Raw genomic sequence first — 19904 nt, forward strand, 5'->3', positions numbered from 1 at the left:
CCAGTTGCTCCAGGACAGTGAAGAAGTGTGTCTCTGCCAGTCTTCTCATCTGGAATCTTCTTGCCTCTCCCCCCCTACCCGCCCCACCTACTTCCACAAACTCCAGTCTTTCCATTCTGGAGGAGGAGCCATTCCAAATTGCCTCCATTCCTCTAGCCTTCCCCTGTCAGAGTCATGATGGGAAACCAAGCGAGGCGACCCGGTGATAACCTCAGAGGAAACTCTGATGTTCCTCCTCTGTGCTACAGGCCCTGGAAGTAGAACGTAACCTCTGCTACGTCCCTAAAGCCTATTGCTTCCTTTCTGTTGTGGGCCAAAAGCACCTTAGGGGAAGACAGGTTTCATTTGGATTACATTTCCAGGTCACAGACCACCACTGAGGGAAGTCGTGGTAGAAACTTGGAAGTGCAAACCATTCATGACCATTGCCTGCTGGCTCATTCCATGGCTTCTTCACAGGCTCATGCTGTGAAGTCATTTAGCTAGTTTTCTCAGACAGGTCAGGACCACCTGCCTGGGGAATGGCACCACCCGCAGTGGGCAGTCCTCAAGACAGACCTCACAGAAATGTCCATAGACTAATTCGACACAGTTACTCAATGACATTTTTGTTCGTTTGTTTCAATGTCAGGGCACTCTATGTTGTGTCAAATTGACAGTGAATGCTAACTAGAACAGTAGCCAAGCCCATGGTCCACGTGTCTCTGTACTTTCCATGACCAGGACACCCACTAAAGAACAGGTGGCATTCCTTGGGTGAAGTGTCCTGTTGAAATGAAGCTAGAATTGAGAAGCGCCTGCCTGCCAGTCCTGGTGAGCCCAGAAAGACAATGCAGTCTCAAACCATAGCAAACCAAACCAAACGGTTTCTGAAACAACATGTGAGCCAGATGATAAAACAAAGTCAAATGTATACGCTAACCCCCCCCACCCCGATATCCAAGAAGACACTTAGAGAATAATAATTAGGTTCAACATTCTAATAGCTTGAACAGGGGTGGGGGCAGGGGAGCCGTAACTCTAGCAAAGGTCACTGATAAGACGGGTTAATGGCACACGAGACCTGTTTTCTGGGAACTCGGCTGTGGCTGATTATTTTGCTCTGAGTCAACGGTGAGGAGAAAGAGATGGGCACTGAGACTCAGCCAAGCCGGGCACCTGGCCCCTGGGCAGCGCCTCCAAATGGTTTTGTTGACAGTTGGCCTAGGTTCTGCTAATAGCTGGCAGGGGGACCCAGTTCCCGTCTTTTCTCTAGCTTAGCAAATGGCTTTCCTTAGACATTTTGCACCATTGAACTTCCATAAACACATAACCATTTTCTCAGCAAAATTGTTGCTCTTTCACTAATTACATAATTTGCCACACTTGAGTGAGGGAGACCTGGAGCGCCTAAAAGAACAGAGGAGAAAGGGCGGGGTGGCTAAGCCCACTGAAGCCGGGCAGAGGCCGAAGTTGGTTTGTTTGTTTTAACCCTCCTTGGAATCTATCCACGTTTTCTCATTTTGGTCAGCAAAGCGAGCCACGAGGTTTATGTCTCCGTTGATTTAAAACGTTATTTTACTTTGGATTTTACATAAAAATAAAGGCAAAAGAAAAGAGCACCCAGAGATAGAGCCCCCACCACCACCACCAAAAAAAAAAAAAAAAAAAAAAAAAGAGATTCATCCATCTTTGGGGGTGGTGACCTGTGAGTGAGTCACTCACTCTGCAGTCAGAGACTCCAGATGAATAGGGGCCTCCGTTTAAAGGGGATGCAGTGTGACTCAGGACCAAGGCTGAAGGGCACAGAAGCATTTGGGGATATTCACGGCCAAGGGATGAAGCTCACACTGGAGCTAGGTCCTGCACTTTTCCTGGATATCATCAAGGCTACAGATTTTAAGGTTTTAAGGTTTAGGGTTTTAAGGAAGGGCCCAGTGTGAGGGAGCTACGTTAGTCGTCTCTCGCCGTGGTGAAATACCCAACAAGAAGCAGCTCTTCGGTGAGAGCCGGTCTGTTAGACCTCATAGTGTCGGGGTGGGGCTAGTTCGCGGTGGTGGGCGTGGCTCATGGCGGTGGGAGTGGCTGGAAGGTGAGACTACTGGCTCACACGTGGGTAGTTCAGGAAGCAGGGACCAGGCAGGAAGAAGGGCCACACTCTAGACCTCAAGAACCACCTCGAGGGACTCACTTCCTTCAGCAAGGCTGCACCTCCTGAATATCTACAGCCTTCCGAAGTAGCAGCACCACCGAGGACCAAGTGTCCAAACACAGGAGCCCCCTGGTCATGGAACCGGAGAGAAGGGAATGGAGACAGGAAGTATCCAGAGACAGAGACGCCCATCAGTGGGACTACACAGTCCCGCTACCAAAGGCCCCGGGAGCTACCCGGAACCTTCAGCTTTGCTCTCTACTCTCTCAAGCGGCCCCCACCCCACACTACAGAAGCGTCTGCATGGCATAGCCTATCAGCTGTCCCCCAAAGTAGTAAGACGACGGAGGAATCTGCAGCGAGCAGGCAATTCAGCTTGAATGACAGGCCGTGAGGAAGAAGGCTGGACCATCTGTGAGGGACTGGTCTGAGGGGCTAGAATCCCAGAGGACAGCCAGACCTCCTGCTCATGGTGGGCTGGTTAGGAGGTCTCTTTTTCCAGTTGGAATCAAGGTTGGTGGGCTGGTTAGGAGGTCTGTTTCCGGTTGGAAACGGAAACAATTAGAAACAATGCAAGCTGCTCTTCTCAAAGCTGCAGCGAAGGGAGGGTTTGGAAACCTGGCAAACTGAGTTGAGAAGGATCAACAGGAGGCGTCTGAAGAGGGCTGGAGGTATGTCTCAGTGGCAGAGTACTTGCCTAGCATGCCCAAAACACCGCACACAGACACACATACACATACCGAAGGCACACCCGTGCATGCACATGCACACAACTATCCCACAATATATATAAATACAACACACACATTTACTTGAAGACACAGCTGTTTACATGGGAATGTGGCTCCGTCCATAAAGCACTTGACTCACAACCACGAAGACCTAAGTTCGGATATCCAGGACGCACAGGTGAAGCTTGGCACTGTGTGTGTGTGTGTGTGTGTGTGTAAAATCGTAGTATTGGTGAGATGGGAGACACAGAGACAGCTACATCCCTCAAGACCTTGTCTCAATAGTGGAAGGTGAGGACCAGTTCCCAAGTTTGGTCTCAGGTCTCTATTTGTGGTGTGGTACACATGTGCCTATACTCACAGACACAAATGTGCACACACACATGCATGCACATCAAATATATTTGTAATGGGTTTGGCCTAATGCTATGAGAGTCAGGTAAGACACTGAGGGACCCTGCTCCCCAGTTGTTTCTGATTGGTAAATAAAGATGTTGGCAGCCAATGGCTGGGCAGGACAGACGGAGGCGGGACTTTTAGCGTTTCAGGGAGGATGAAGGAGATCCTCAATGCCCAGAGTATGTGAGTAGAGGACACACCAATGTCTGAGAGGAGTGGAGGACAGGGAGGCATAGCCACCATGTAGGAGCCTGAAGAGTGTGGCCCAGAGGGCTGCCCAACTGGGTCCAGGGTGGTCAAGGTAAAATATAGAATTTAATAAATGATAACTCGAGATTAACAGCGGGAGGCTTACCTGCATAGAGGTTAGGAAGTGGAAGTGGCCCAGGGTAGTGCTCTCTTTAAGGCACATCAAAATATAAAGGGCATGTGTGCGTGCGCGTGTGTGCATGCACGCGCGCGCGTGCGTGTCTTCAGGAATGCTAAGCATTGAGGCAGGTAGCACACCTGCGGCTGGGATCTTTTAATTAATTCAACACATTTAATTCAATACACATTTGTTGAAAGAAGAGAAAAATTGATCTGTCAAATGATAAAGGGGTAAAAACTCAAAAGGGAAAACTTACTGAGTGGAAAAAATTAGGAATTGTGGTGATCTGTTTTTTTCTAGTTTATTTATATGATGTTACATTTTGTCTGCATGTGTGTTTATGCGCACCGTGTGTGCAGTGCCCAAGGAGACCAGAAGAGGGCGCCTGGATCCCCAGGAACTGCAGATCCAGACGGTTGTGCTCCACCCTGTCGGGGCTGGGAGTTGAATCTGGGTCTGTAAGAACCACCAGCGCTCCTAACTGCTGAGCCACCTCACCAGCCTACTTTGAATTTGAAAGAGCCGAAAAGCGACTCACGGGTTAAAGTAAGTTAACAACTTGAACCTAGGAGGTAATAAAATACCCAGTGTTGACACTTTTGGTAAGTTTTTTTTTTATCTCCAATAATTAGCCTAATTAGAAAGACTCAGTTGAAAAGATGACCCTTGGTGGCATTAGCCACCGTCAGCAGGTGTGTCCTCAGGGGTTCTTCAGGACAGTTGAGTCATTGATGTAGGAGGTGTTTCTGGATTTGATCAAAAGGTTCAACCCATTAAAGACTCCAAAAGTTTCATTCTCTCTTCCTGCCTTAGTTCTGGTTCTGTAGCCACCCTCTGGGTGAGGTATGGATCCGGGGTGGGTTTAGGGCCCCTAGACAAAGCTCTGAGGCACAGGAGACAGACTAGGACCTGGGGAGAAACTGGGCCGTCAGTCAGAGAAACTGGGCCGTCAGTCAGAGAAGATGGCCCTCCGGCAACAATCCTTGCAGTCAAGGAGACTGCCTGGGACCTGAGTTGGACAAGTCAGCTCAGGCGGCCACCCTCCCTCCCTCTCCCCACTTTCCCCACCTGCTTTGATTGTTAAATCAGTCAGGAGGCTGTTTTCAATGCCTTCTCCATTTCCCCGCTTCAGACACCTAAACAGCTTAATCAAAAAGCCTGCGTGACGCCCGGCCCAGGCTCTCTCACCTGTGAGAGACCAGGTGAACAGACTCACCTTCCCCAGGGAGGACAGGTTTGGAAAAGATGCCCCCTGTAGGCCAAAAGCAACTAAGACTTGAAATCCTCCGTCCTTAATTGCTGGGTGCCCCCCCACCCCGCCCCGGGCCATAAATCCCCTACGAATTTTTGAAGGATCGAGCTGTATTTTTTTTTTTTGCCTTTGAAGAAATTACTTTTGTACCTTGAGCACATGGGGGAAAGTCAGATCCACTGCATCTGGCATTGACTGCAAAGAACGACCACCCTTTGAACACTCGAGCGTTGATTTACATACAAACCTCTGAGAAGAATATACTTTTTTGGGGGGGGAGGGGGTGATACTCAAGGCATAAAAATCATCTATCTTACCCCAAATCAGTACTAACGCCTATAGGAGCCGTGGATGTAAAGATCACCCTAACCCCTCCCAGGATGAGCCAGGGAAGGAGAACCTTATAGGTATTGCTGTCTGTCCCTTCCCCCATCCCCCTAAGGCCTGCTCACCTTCCCTGGGGTTACGGGTTGCCATGGGTCCAGGGAATCGACTGTTACAGGTGTTTCATTATAAACAGTTCTAACTGAATAAGTTTCCTTGTGCGGCAAGTACCTGCCTCAGCTCCCACCTGCCACCCTCACTCAAGGTGCGACCGACCAACAAGTCACCTCTCCCATTTCCAGACAGAATTCTTTATCTGACCCAGTCCCGGGCACTCGATGCTCAGGCTCCAATTGCCTGGTATCTTCACAGCTTCCTCGAGGTGGTGTTTACGAGTGTGTTGGGGGCTCTCTTCCATTCCCCACACATAGGGGCAATTCTGTCACCTGGAAGGAACCCCAGCCTCTTAAATGTGACTGGGGGATTTCACCCGGGGCGTCTGGAGGATAAGGGCGTTCAGTTCCTGTTTCTGGCTTCTATGCTTGCCTTCCTGATTATGCAAACTGCCTCCTTTCCATTGTCCCTCTTCCATTGTGAGCTTTAAAGGACATCCGTGTCCTGTCATGATAAAAACCCAAAGAGAGGTTGCCAGACAAATAGAAAATACTCTGTCACCCCCCCTCCTGCTTTATCTCTCCTCTTTCTCTCTCCTCTTTCTCTCTCTCTTTCTCTCCAGAGCCGGACCGGCTGTTTGGCATTTAGCTAGACTATATCAAAAGCTTCCTCTCTTCGATGTGCCCTCTCTTGGGACAAACAGTCACTTTCGGTTTTTTCCACATTTATGGAATTTTTTTTTTCTAGAAAACTGCCTTGCTCTTTCTGCTTCGTCTGCTTTCTCTGAAAGCTGGCCCCAACTGGCAGCAGGAACCGGCTGGGACATTCCCTGGTGACTCTCAAATCCCACATCTCCCTTGGGTCCCTCCTAGGCTGGGAGGCTCCTGGGCAGTGGAGTATCTGTCCCAGGGATGAGCGGGTGCATTTTCCTCCTGCTTCTCAGGTCTGTCTATGCTCTGCCCTGGTGCTACGGGTGGCAAGGACTGACCCCCAGAAGTCACATTTCTCTTTGCTCACATTACTCAGTCCTAGGGGTCCCACAGACGACCTGTGCCAGCACCACTGTGTCACCAGGATCCCCCTTCTCTGTTCCACTCAGCCTGGAGGACAAGGGAAGGACACAGGTGGGGAGCAAATGGACGCTGCCCATCCTTGTGTGGGTCACGTTTGAATCACACCTTCGACGCCAGTGTCGTAAGGTGGCACTGCCAGCCTGCATCATGCCACCTGTCCCCCCTTGAAGCCTGTGAGCATCCCCCACCCCCAACTCAAGCTGTCTTCCCGCCAGTCTTGCTGGGGAACCTGATTGACAGGCAAACATCCGTTCTACCCGACTCTGGAGCGGCTAGAGTGGCTAGCTCCATTCTGATCACCCATCCAGTACATAGATGTCTCCAGGTCAATTTATGTATTAATTTGTCACTCGCTGCATAATATTTAGTACTGAGATAAAAAACAAATAAGCCAATCCTACGAGGAATTGATTTTCCTTTCCACATCTGTTCGCGAAGGCATAAATCTAAAGTTTTGCTACTTTAAAAGCCTCCAATGCAAATATAATCTAAAACTGCCAGGCTTTGAAGTTAGCCTATTCTGTCAAAAGATGTTTATGGACGTGATCTGGGGAGCTTGGCCACTCATCTTTCCGCCTGCAGGCTCTGAAGACATTGATCACCTCTCGAGGTCCGCTCCAATTCTCCGCCACCAAGCCCGGGGATGCTGTGTGCCTTTCGTACACTCTAACCTCTGTGCCAACCCCTAGGAGGGATGCAGGAGGGACCAAGATCTCAGATGCTTATCAGAGCAGAGAACACTAGCTCTGCCCATGAGATAGCCCGTAAACCAGGAAGGGACCGATGTCCCAAAGATGAGGAGCTATAGAAACAAAGAAGGGAAGGAAGGTCTGCCTTTTTCTTTGGGAAGACTGGGGGGTGGGGTGGGGGTGGGGGTGGGGTGGGGAGTCTGTAGAAAGGAGAATTAATGAAATCAGAGTATTCTTTGGGGAGGGGGTGTAGGCAAAGAAGCAAAATTTAAACCACGTCAGGACTGGTGGTAGGCAGTGAAACAGATGAATAAGTTAATAATAATATTATAAATAATAAGTAATTTGGCTGCCACCCAGCGCCTTTGAGAGACCACAGCTGGACAGAAAGGCCTTGAGTGTGTGTGAGGTCGCTAGACACGTCTTTCACGCGAGCACAAAGACTGGAACTTTTTCTCCAGCGTCCCCATGGAGAGCGGAGGGCGGTGATGGCACACACTTGTGATCCCAGCCCTGGGGAGGCAGACACAAGAGGGTCCCCGGGGCTCGCTGCTCAGCCAGCCTCCGTGACTCAGTGAGCTCCGGGACAAAGAGAGACCACGTTGCCAAAAGCAAGATGGACGTCGCGCCTGAGGTTAAGACATCTAAGGTTGGGGCTAGAGAGATGGCTCGGCGGTGGTTTAGAGCACGTGTTGTTCTTATAGGGCATTTGAGTTTCCTAGCACCCACCACGAGCAACTCGCAACGGTCTGTGACCCTGGCGCCAATGGACCTTTGACCTTTGACCTCATCTGGCACTCACACAATGACATACATACATACTTTTTTTTTTTTAAAGTGTTAGGGTTGGGGATTTAGCTCAGTGGTAGAGCGCTTGCCTGGGAAGCGCAAGGCCCTGGGTTCGGTCCCCAGCTCCGGAAAAAAAAAATAAAATAAAAAAAATAAAAAAAAGTGTTTAAAAGACATCCAAGGTTGACCTTTGACCTACATGCATGCACTACATACAGGCACATGTGCGCACACGCAGGGTTGATTCGCCTCTGGGACAAAGAGTAAGGGAAGCATGGAAATGGAGGCTCTGTTCTTCCAACACCAAAAAAGTTCTTAATCCTCGAGAATTTGTTAATATGATGTCCTCCGAACATGGTCACTCTCCTCAACTCTTCCCCCCCCCCTCTCAGCCCCATCCCTTCCCTTCCAACTTGGAGATTTCTTCTTTTACCTCTCAGTTTTTCTTCTTTTTTCCCATCCAGCCCAGCATCCGTTGCTCCGCTACTCTTGAGACCCGGGCCTCTTGAGAGAGTGGTCAGCCTACCGGGAGGCACGCCGTTAAAACAAACCGAACGAAAAACTCGTACCAGACTCTCCTTATAAGCTTAACTTTTTTTTTCAACCCCAATTCTAATAATGGTTCTTAAGTGCTTTCGCCTCCCCCTATTTATTCTCTCTCCAAACATCACGTGTCTTCCACGGGGCTCACCTCTCAGCTCGTCAGCCCGTCTTAGCAAAACTCCAGGTGGAGTCTGCATCAGCTGACATCACTCAGCCAATCGGACCGAGTCTGCAGAAGCAGCAGGAAGCAGCCGGAAGTTCTCCATCAGAACCATCAAGAACCATCAGAAGTTCTCTCTCTCCCCCTCCCCCTCCCCCTCCCCCCTCCCCCTCCCCCTCCCCTCCCCCTCCCCCCTCCCCCTCCCCCTCCCCCTCCCTCTCCCTCTCCCTCTCCGATACATGCATGTGGTTAGGGAAGAATCCTTCATCACGGGTCCTTTCACAGGCTTGCTTTAGCAGAACATCCTTTCACCTGTGCCTGCTTCAGGGAAACGCTCCCTCACGTGTTTGCCCCAGCAAAGCGCCATCCGACACAACTGATTCTCCAAAGAACCCTTACACTTCCGCTTCGCTCCCTCTCTCAGTGGGGTTACATGTTCACGCCCCACCTCTGTGCGTTGGCTTCCAACATTTTAAGCAGAGCCTTGCCCCTAAGCAACAGGGCGAGCGGGGAGGCTGAATGAAACTTTGTTCTTTAGTAATGTCGGCTGTGAGCATCATCGTCTGGATGAGCTGATTGGGTTTTACTCGCCGCTTCTTCTGTGTAAGGCCCCAGTGGATACTCAGGTGAGCTGGAGTGTTCCTGATAGGGAGATGGAGAGAATGGTCTTTTCCTACAGGTCAGAGCTATGGGTTGTGGGTATGTCATCAGAAGAGGTTCTGGCCAAAGAGGCGGATATCCAACTATCATTAAGACGACCAACAGTGCACACCAGTAATACCAGCGCTGGGGACATACAGGCAAGAAAGATCAGCAGGTAAAGGCACCTGCCACCAAGCTTGGTGACCTGAGTTCAATCCCCAAGGACCCCTGTGGTAGATGGAGAGAACCAACTCATGCCAGGTGTCACATCGGTACAGCACCCTGGGGTTGTGAGGTATGTCCACACAGAACCACAATACTGTCACCTTACAAAGCGTGAGTACAGTTTGCTAATCTCACCCTACCCACCCCAACACACAAACACACACACACACACACACACACACACACACACACACACACACACACACACACGTTGTGGTTTGCCCTGGAGTTATCTGTATTTTGATGCTAATTCCACTGCCCCAAGGACAGCTGCCCTGTCACCTACTCAGGAATCAGGTGACTTCACCATTGAATTTCTAAAATACAGGTGAGGGGAAGGTACAGGATAGAAGGAGGCCTGTCGTTGGAGGAGAAGGAAGGATGGGTGGGAGAGAAGTTTGAAGGAAGAGGAGGAGACTGAAACGAAAAGGAAGGGAGACTGGAGGGAGAGAAGTGGAGAAGCCAGGGCAGGACATGGAGGATGATGTAAAGATCTCGCTCTGTCTATTTACAGGTTGTTATTAATGTTCTCAAAGGATGGATGGTACCGGGCTTTGTATGTTTAAGTGGGCAATTATATCTTACCAATTGGGTCAACGGTTATTGTGTTGCGTGTTCTTTTATGTGAGGGTTTGAGTGTAGGAAAGTGTGTGGCGGCAGGAGACACTGGGCCGCCGAGGAGTTGGGATGTGTTTCCACCAAGGTATCTAGGGGCACCGCAGTGCTGGACCTAGCAAGGTAAAAGGCCACTATACTTTTTTTATTTTTTATATTTTTACAACAACACACACACAGTTTGTGTGATGGGCATTGGCTCTCTCCTTGGCCCACTCAAACCTCTGACCTTACCACAGTCATTCCCAATACTGGTAATACTCACCTTCAGTCCAGTCTTTCAAAGGCACGATCTTTAGAAGCTTGGCTTAAGAAACACCATTGGCCACCATATTGAAAAATCCCTCAGTGGGCAGGGAGAAGTGCTTTTGTTTGAATACAAAATCCACTTGAGCACAACACACACACACACACACACACACACACACACACACTGGTGGTAATACCTTGGGAGGTTTTGAAAGGAGGGTGGAAGCATACATTTGAGGGTTAGTTCTGGTCCCCAGACTTTGTCTCTCCTTCCCCTTGTCTCCTCTCCTCCACTTCCTGGTTTGCCATGAAATGGATACCCCACTTTGGCATACACTTCTGTCACCTCCATGTTTTACCCCAGCACCTGGAGCCAAGCATCGAAGCTGAGCCCTCTACAACCATGAGCCAAAATAAAATTTCCGTTCACCCTTCTGCCACACTGACGAGAAAGCTAACGGGTACAAAAAGAGACCTCCAAGCCCTTGACTGAATGGGGCTTGCCCCTGAGATACACATTCTTAGCCTTAGGTCTGTCCCACAAGATCTGGGCCTCAGCCCTGGGATAGACCACAGCCACATCAGTCTCCAGGTCTTGTCTCCAGCATCCCATTCTCAATATTGACACCGTAGGTTTTTCCCCAGCCGGGAACTGCCCTGTTTAAACTTAATTCTGGGATTCTGCCCTCTGAGGAGCCACCCACCTCCTTCCTTGGGAGCAGCTGGCTGGGGAGGGGTGAGCACCTGAGTCACTAGGTGCTGGAGAGGTTGGTTTATCAGCTCTGTTTGCTCTCCCATTTGGCAAATGAGCCAGAAAACGAGACATCATCGAGTGTGTGGGGGTGGGGGTGGGGAGGGTACTTTTAGAAAAGGAAAGAGAATGGATCTAGTGCTGGTCTTGTGGGGGCAAGGAACAGGTAGGGGAGGGGTCTTGGAGATTACAGGTGTCTTAGTTAGGGTTTTAAGGACAACATTTAATTGGGGCTGGCTTACGGGTTCTGAGGTTCAGTCCATTATCAGCCATTTTTAATCATCCAGACAGGAAGCATGCCCGCTTAGCGCTGGAGGAGCTGAGAGTTCTACATCTTCATCCAAAGGTAGCCAGGGGATTACTGTTTTTAGGCAGCTAGGAAGAGGGTCTCAAGGCCCACCCTCCACAGTAACACCCTTCCTCCAAAAGGCCACACCTACTCCTACAAGGCCACTCCTCCTAATAGTGCCACTCTCTGGGCCCAGCATATCCAAACCATCACAACAGGTCAACTCGAGCTGGGTCTAGGGTCAGACCCGAGTAAACCCAGGAGACCTAGAGCGCCTACAGTCACAGGCCAACACAAGCTTCTCACTCTTTCGATCAAACAAGCCAGAGTGGCCCAGGACAAATGACCAGAGGCAGAAATGGGAGCCTCTAGGCTATGGCCCCACACAGGGCACAGGGGATGATTTTGGGGTCAGTCTTAGGTAGTGGGGCAGTTCATTCCTGCTGCAAACTAAGCATGTGGATGCTGAATCTGCACTCAAAACAGAGGCCAAGGTCCAGGGTTCCCGCTGCTGAGAGAGCTGGCCCAGAAACGCCAGGAGTTGCTGTCTTGTGTTTGTTTTCTTTTATCAAGGGGAAAAGAGAGTGGATCATCGAACGTCTTTCATGCAGAAGCTAGGGAGGAGGGGATTTTATCCAGCCTGTTTGCAGTTAGCAGAGGGGAGGAGACCAGGGGAGGAGAGATGGTTTAGTCAAAGTACTTGCTACCAAAGCAAAATAAAAAAGACCTGCGTATGATCCCAGGGAGGGGGTGGGGTGAGGATGTAGCACGTGATTGTAACCCCAGTGCTGGGAAGGCAGAGACAGATGGATATCTGGGGCTCATTGTCCAGTTAACCTAGCCTCGTCAGCTAGCCTGAAGCCGACGAGAGACCCTGCTTCCCCAAACAAGGCGGTGACTGGATAGATAGCTCCGTGGTCAGGAGGGCTTGCTGCTCTTACAGAGGAACCGAGTTCAGTTCCCAGCACCCACATCTGGTGGCTCACAACTGCCTGTGACTCCAGCTCCAGGGGATCTAATCCTCTCTTCTCCCACACACACACACACACACAGAGGGAGGGGGAGGAGGAGGAGGAGGAGAGAGAGGGAGAGGGAGAGAGAGACCCCACCACCCAAGCCAAACAACAAACCAAAGTGTGGATGGCTCTAGAAGAATGGCATCACTCAAGGACTTCTGACTTCCACAAATACCTACCCCTCCCGCCCACGCACACTCACCCTGGTGTGAACACACAGACCCAAGAGTGAGGTGAGAGTGAGGTGACTCAGAAGGCCCCAAAAGTGTCTACTGATGCTGGGGTCCTCTCGGCCCCAAGAGTTCCTTCTTCCTGAACCTGGGGGACACAAGTAAACCTCTTTGATGATCTTTCTCAGCCTCCAGATCCCCACATCAATGCCGGAGTAGAAAGTTCTGAAGACTCACCAGTCCCTCCTTCCTCTCCACCCTGATGTGAGGAACACTCTGAAGAGGGTACACTTCAGGGTCTCTGCAAAGGGCTAATCAGTAGGTCAGCATGAACATCTGAGGAAAACCCTTATTCTTGACTCAGACTGACATCGGCTTCATTTCTCATTTCGGTCACGGTGAGTTTCTCAGCCATGAGGAGGGTAAAAAGGTCTCAAGAGAAGGCCCCCGTGACATTCTTTTTCCTTTGGCTTCTGAGTGTGTAAGAGGCAGTATGTTTTCTCTTTTCCCATCACAGCTTTAATTCAGGGATGCCCTCCCTGGCTCCTCTCGTTCCACAGAAAGTCAGATGTGTGAAGAACTCTGGAGGTGAGCTACACAGGAGGGCTGGGTGAGAAGCCACACTGACACAGACCCAAATCTCCTTTCTGATTCTGTCATCCTGAGACATAGTTGAGAAGACCTTAGGAGGAAGTGAACTGGGGATGAAGAAACCCTCCACTTAATGATGGCTACTCTAGGGGGAATCTTCAGAAGGGCCCTTGGTCTGGACTAACAGACCTTGGTCCTATATCTAAAGGTACATTCCGGGCTGTCTAGCCTCCAAATCCCAGGGAATCACCATAAGAGCAGTACCAGGAGGCTCTGCTCCGTGTAGGCATTCAGGGAACCAGTCTCCTGCTCTGTAGTTCTGCCACCCTCTTGGTGCCCTTTGATGATCACGGGTACTGCACAGAGCAGAAGAGGAGGGATTGGAAGGTTGAGAGTGGGCAGTCTTGTGGGCGGAGCCTGTAGGCAGCCATATTGCTTTCCTCCCATTTCCATGGTCCACAGGAAACACCAAGGAGGGGGCCAGTAGTGTCCCAGTGCTTTATGGATCAAATGGTCTCACTATGAAAAAAAAGATACCTAGAAGTCCTAACTCCTGGTACCCTACAGTGTAGCCTGATTTGGAAATCAAGTCCTTACAGAGATAATCAAGTTTGAGTCAGATCCTTATGGTAGACTGGAATCCAATGGAGCTGCCTCTTTTCCTCTTCCTCCCGCTTCTCCTCTTCTTCCTCCCTGTCCTCCTCCTCCTCCTCTTCTTCCTCCACCTTCATCCTCTCCTTTTCTCTTAGGACAGGGTCTCACACAACCTAGGCTGATGAATTCAAATTTGTTATATAGCTGAGGATGACTTTGAACTTATGATCCTCCTGCCCCCACCTCCAAAGTGCTGGGTTACAGGTGCACACCATTATGCCTGAGTAAGCCATCTTCTTTCTTTCCTCCTCTTCCTCCTCCTCTTCCTCCTCCTCTTCCTCTTATTCCTCCTCTTCCTCTTCTTCCTCCTCTTCCTCCTCTTCCTCCTCTTCCTCCTTCTCTTCTTCTTATTCCTCCTCTTATTCCTCCTCTTCCTCTTATTCCTCCTCCTCCTCCTCCTCCACCTCCTCTTTCTCCTCCTCTTCCTCTTCCTCCTCCTCTCCCTCCTCCTCTTCCTCCTCCTCTTCCTCTTATTCTTCTTCCTCCTCTTCCTCTTCTTCCTCCTCTTCCTCCTCCTCTTCCTCTTATTCCTCCTCTTCCTCCTCCTCTTCCTCTTATTCCTCCTCCTCTTCCTCCTCTTCCTCTTATTCCTCCTCCTCTTCCTCCTCTTCCTCCTCCTCCTCCTCCTCCTCCTCCTCTTCCTCCTCCTCCTCCTCCTCCTCCAGCACTGAAGATGGAACTCAGGCCCTCACACATGCCAGGTAAATGCTCTACCATTGAGCTGTGCCTACAGCCCAGCATTCTTACATCAAGAATATCTGGACATAGACACACTCTTAGGAAAGACCACATGGTACATGCAGAAAGCACACAAAGACACAGAAGGCCATCCACAATCAAAGGGGTACCAGAGACTTTGAAAAACTGGTGAGACCTGGAGTGGACTCCTCCTTCCCAATTCTCAGAAGGGCCCACGCAAGCAAGACCTTGACCTCAGCCTCCCAGCCTTGTGAGTTCTGAGATGAAATGTCCATCGTTAAGCCACACACCGTGGGCTGCCTTGTTATGGCTACCCCCAGGAAGCTGAAACACACCATGCCATGTCTAGATCTGGGATCATGCAGTCGTCTCTGCAGAACTTTCTTTTTGTCCAGAGGAAGAAACTCCTACTTAAGGCACTTTCCCATCTCCCTAGGGGATGCTTTATGGCTCATCAACCAGGCCCCATTTGTCCCCTGGGCTTTCTGTCACCTTCTTTGCTCTCTGGGAGTAGGCAAAGGCCTGAAACATTTCTGGCTAGTGCATCCTCGTGGAACCTCCCAACTCTCCTGTCTCTTGGTCCAGAGTTCCAAGAACTCTGTCTGCATCTTCCTAAGCAACCTCAGGCAAATCTCCCCCTGTAAAGGGGGTTGCCATTTCACGACTTCTCTTGCAACACAGAAGTCCCTTTGCAAACGATGCTCTGACACTTTGAAAATACAGCCTGCTGCAGCCCCTCAAGAGAGCAATAATCATTGTAGCTCAAGAGGTGGTAAATCTTCCCTGCTGACAGCCCGGAGCTGGACAGGGCCCAGTACCTGGTAAGCTTGGCTGACTCTGTGAGTGGGGAACAGCGAGGGTGGGATACACTGGGATAGCATGGGGGAAAAGGTCCTTAGATAGGGCAAGCCTCCTTGTCTGCTAGAACTGGGGGTCCTGGAAGCAGCCACCTGGGTAGATAGTTATATGCTATGATACACGGGCCTCAGCGGCCCCACTGATGCTTTGCTGAGCCCCGCTGGGGTGTGGGTACAACTGCAAAGCCAACGTTGCTGCTGACTGAAGACTTAATTGGTGCTAGGTATCGGGCAGGGGCTGCTTCTGCTTGTAAAACCTCCTGTAGCGCGATCAGTGTAGCTTGTGGGGTCTGTGGGTGCAGGCTGGGTGGGTTTGTATCCAACTTCAAATGGGCTATCTCAAGCCACGTTACACTTTTTTTTTTTCTAGCAGTTTTACTCATTTGAGAAACTGTAATAAAAGTTAGCTCTGGTTGTAAGCCAGCATCTCTCTAGCCAGGGGATGGGGTGGGGTGGTGGTGCACAGGGCAGGGGTTATTCTTGAAGGAGGTTGAAGATCGAAGACCTTGCGGGCAGGGGCCATCCTGTGTGACAAGATCTTGTATACAGGAGCTGCAGAGGCCAGACTTTCCAGGCAGAAGATGGATTTGGGACTCTGAAGTCTCTGTGTCCTCTAGGGGGCAGGCTTCATGTTCTTAGTGACAAGCAGGGACTGGACACTGATAAGCCCGAGGCCAGCGTATGCTCTCCTCATACCTACACATCACAGACACTGGACCAGAATTAGCGATTCCGGCTGCACAGGAAGTGGCTGGTCCGGATCCGAACCCGTGACTGTCAGCCTCTTAGATCTGTATGTTTGGTGTGCTGATAGCAGGCTCAGAGATAGCAGCTCTATCCCCATCCTGTCCCTCGGCAGCAGAATGTGATCCTGAGTTTCTTTGTAGGAACTCTGCTCCAACTCCTGACCTGCTCTTCCTGCAGTGAGCGGGGCTTCCCCCGCCCCCAGCCCCCCATCACCCCCACCCTGGTAGAGACAGAGAGGGTGGCCTGCTCTTAGCCTGCCTCCCTGAAGGGGTTATCTGCACCTTTTCCTCGGGTTCCCTGGCTGATGGCTCTCATTCACATGTCTGAGAGTGCAGCTATTCTCATGGCAGGTGAGACGCCTTCAAGCGCCTGGGAAGAAGCCCTGGGCGTGTGGGCGGGCACCTCGGCACCTGGGCATGAGGGGGAGTGGGTGTTTTCACTCTTGCCTGTGGAAGGAGGGGCCCTCCTGGGGAGGCGTTCGCCAGCCTAGCTGGTGGCAGGGGAGCCTGAATCGTCCTGGCGCATCATGTTGCTTGGCCCAGAAGCTTTGGAGGTCTGTGGGCTGCAGTTTCGTAGTTCTGATCTCGTGAACAGTTTATTCTCTATACCTGAGCCCCGGGCTTCTCATCTGTAAAAGGGGCATGACAGTACTAGTTCATGGTGCTTTGTAAGATCGGGGACCCCTGAGAGCACCCAGTAGCAGTACCTGCTGTCATTTACGGCATATTTCTCCCTCCCCCCTCCCCTCCCCCTCCCCCTCCCCCTCTTCCTGTCCCCCACCCTCCTCTCTCTGTCTCTCTGTCTCTGTCTCTGTCTCTGTCTCTCTGTCTCTCTGTCTCTCTCTCTCTGTCTCTCTCTCTCTCTCTCGTGTGTGTGTGTGTGTGTGTGTGTGTGTGTGTGTGTAAACCAGAAGACTTGGGTGCTGTTCCCCAGGAGCCATTTATCTTTTCTATGATTTATTTTTAATTATGCATGTGTATGTGCGCTATGTGGGTGCTGTTGTTCATGAAGGCCGCAAGAGAGCATCCGTATACCCTGCAGCCCGAGTCAGAAGTAGTGATCCACCCTCTGATATGGGCGCTGGGAAGAGAACTCAGGACGCTCTCAAAAGCATCAAGGGCTCTAAACCATAGCCGTCTCTGCCATCTAAACCATAGTCTGTCACTGGCCTGGAGTTCACCGAGTAGGCTGACTGGCCAGTGAGCCCCAGAAGTCCATCTGTCTTTGCCTCCTCAGCCCTGAGACCACGGGGTACACCACCGCACCTATTTTTTCCATGGGTTCTGGGGATTGAACTCAGAGCCTCTTTCTTGCAAGGCAAGTACTTCACCAACCCAGCCACAGCCCCATTCCCTCATAATTCTTGCTAATTAGCAAGCAATAGTTCATCCATTCCGATCCCTATCCTTAGAGAGCCATCCTTTCTCCTGCTCTAGGATGGCTTGCTAGGAGGCAAGGAGCATGCGTTCTCAGGACATGCATACTCTGTCCTGTCTCGCAGCCCGTCCCTAATAACAATTTCGGAACCTTCTAACCTATAGACCACGCAGCTATAAAACACTTGGGTCTCCACTGTTTGCAGCAGCCACCTACTATGGGCCAGGAGCTGGGCCGGTACAAGACATGACTTTGGAACTGACCAAGGAGTCTTGTATTTGCTTCGGGAACTTTTGGTTTTGTGAGGAAGCTGCAAGATGGGCTCCCAGGCTGGATCTGTGAGCATAGACCAGTGGCTCTTAACCTAAGATGATGACCCCTTTGGAAATCGAACGACCCTTTCACAGGGGTCGCCTAAAGACCACTGGAAAACACAGATATTTACATTGTTATTCATAACAGTAGCCAAATTACAGCTATGAAGTAGCAATGAAAATAATTTTATGGTTGGGGGTCACCATTACAGGAGGAACTGGATTCAAAGGTCACGTCATGAGGAAGGGTGAGAACCACTGGTCTAGATGACGCCCTGTTACCAAGGTGTACAATGTCCACAGGGGACAAACTAGCCAGCACAAGGGGTGTGATATAACACTTTTGTCACTATATAATTCCACAGTGCCCTGACAGTGATAGTAATGTAAGGGACCAAGAGCCCTGAAGACCCCTGCCTCCACCGAGACTCAGTCTGGATGGGAGTCAGAGATCTTAGAAAAGATAGGAGTCTAGTGCAGCCTTCCAGAGCTATGGCTGCCATTCAGAGTAAGCATCTATGTTGGCTGAAAGGACACAGAGGAATAGGGGTGAAGAGTGAGGGGCAGGGGTGAAGAGTGAGGGGTCAGGGGTGAAGAGTGAGGGGTAGGGGTGAAGAGTGAGGGGCAGGGGTGAAGAGTAAGGGGCAGGGGTGAGAATGAGGGAACATGGGTGAAGAGTGAGGGGCAGGAGTGAAGAGTGAGGAAACAAGGGTGAAGAGTGAGGAAACAGGTGAAGAGTGAAGGGCAGGGGCGAAGAATAAGGGACAGGGGTGAAGAGTGAGGGACAGGGCTGAAGTGTGAGGGGCAAGAGTGAAGAGTAAGGGGACAGGGGTAAAGAGTGAGGGACAGGGGTGAAGAGTGAGGGGACAGGGTGAAGAGTGAGGGACAGGGGTGAAGAGTGAGGGGACAGGGGTGAAGAACGGACTCCTGGGAAGGGAGCTGTCTAAGCTAGGAATAGAGGCACAGTCAGGAGCTCAGTTAGGAGATAAGAATAAAGAAACTTCAGAAGGGGTTGTGTTTGCAGGAGAGTGGCCAGAAGAGACAGGAGATGTTGCAGGGGGGAGGGAGGCAGGGCAGGTTCCAGCTGCCTCCCTGGAGCTAATGAGCTTGGAGGGCTTGCTCCAGAGCACGGGGAAATGGATGGAACATCTACACATGAATGGCCTTAGGGACAAATCAGATGAGGGCTTGAGAGAGTTGAATGGAGAGGGAAGGCCAGGATATGCCTGGTGCTTTTCTCACGGATACGACAAAACCACTGGTAAAAAGCAACTTCAGGATGGAAGGGCTTATAATGGCTCGCAGTGTGAGGCTCCAGTTCATCTAGGTGGACGGAACAGCCTAGCTGTGGTGGCGGGAACATAAGGCCCATGACCAGGAAGTGGGGGAGAGAGAGGGAAGGAGGGGGAGGGATGGAGGAAAGGAGGAGGAGGGTCAGAGAAAGAGAGAGGTGGGGGAACAGGCAGGCTGGTGTGTAGCTCACTCTGCCTTCTTCAAGTCAGAGGAGACTTTGCTCTTGGTTCGGCCCCACCCACGTTCAGAGTGAGTCTTGTCATCTTGGTGAGGTGCTCACCCTGGGAGGGGCCAGAGAGATGGCTCCGTGTTTAAGAGTCCTCGCTTGCTCTTCCAGAGGGCATGAGTTCATTCCCAGCACCCAAGACAGCCAGCTCACGCCTGTCTCTAACTCTCGCTCCAGCAGGTGCTTGAACCCCCGCCCCAAACACACACACACACACACACACACACACACACACACACACACACACACACACACACACAAATAAAAATCTTTATAATATACCTCTCTGGAAACATCCTCACAGACATGATAATGTGAAATGACTTCTAGGTGATTCTCAAGCCAGTCCCGTTGACAAGATTAACCACAATAAGCAGATTGCTGTGAACTAGGAGCTAGAGACGAGTCCTCCTAAGTAAGTGCTCCATGTACTGTCCTGGGGAACCCCCAAGGCTGCAAAAGTGCAGAGGACCAGGGTGTCCCCCATTATCCTGAGCCAGAAACCGGAAGGAACCATGTTAGGGGCAGAAGTATGCTGTGCTAAAATCTTGCATCTTCCTAGAGAGAAGGTGATGTTTCTAAGTCCCAGGGTGATGCTGCTAAGTCTCAGAGTG

This window comes from Rattus norvegicus, chromosome 20 (genome assembly GCF_021556685.1).
Source record: "Rattus norvegicus strain SHRSP/BbbUtx chromosome 20, alternate assembly SHRSP_T2T, whole genome shotgun sequence".
Classification (NCBI taxonomy): domain Eukaryota; kingdom Metazoa; phylum Chordata; class Mammalia; order Rodentia; family Muridae; genus Rattus; species Rattus norvegicus.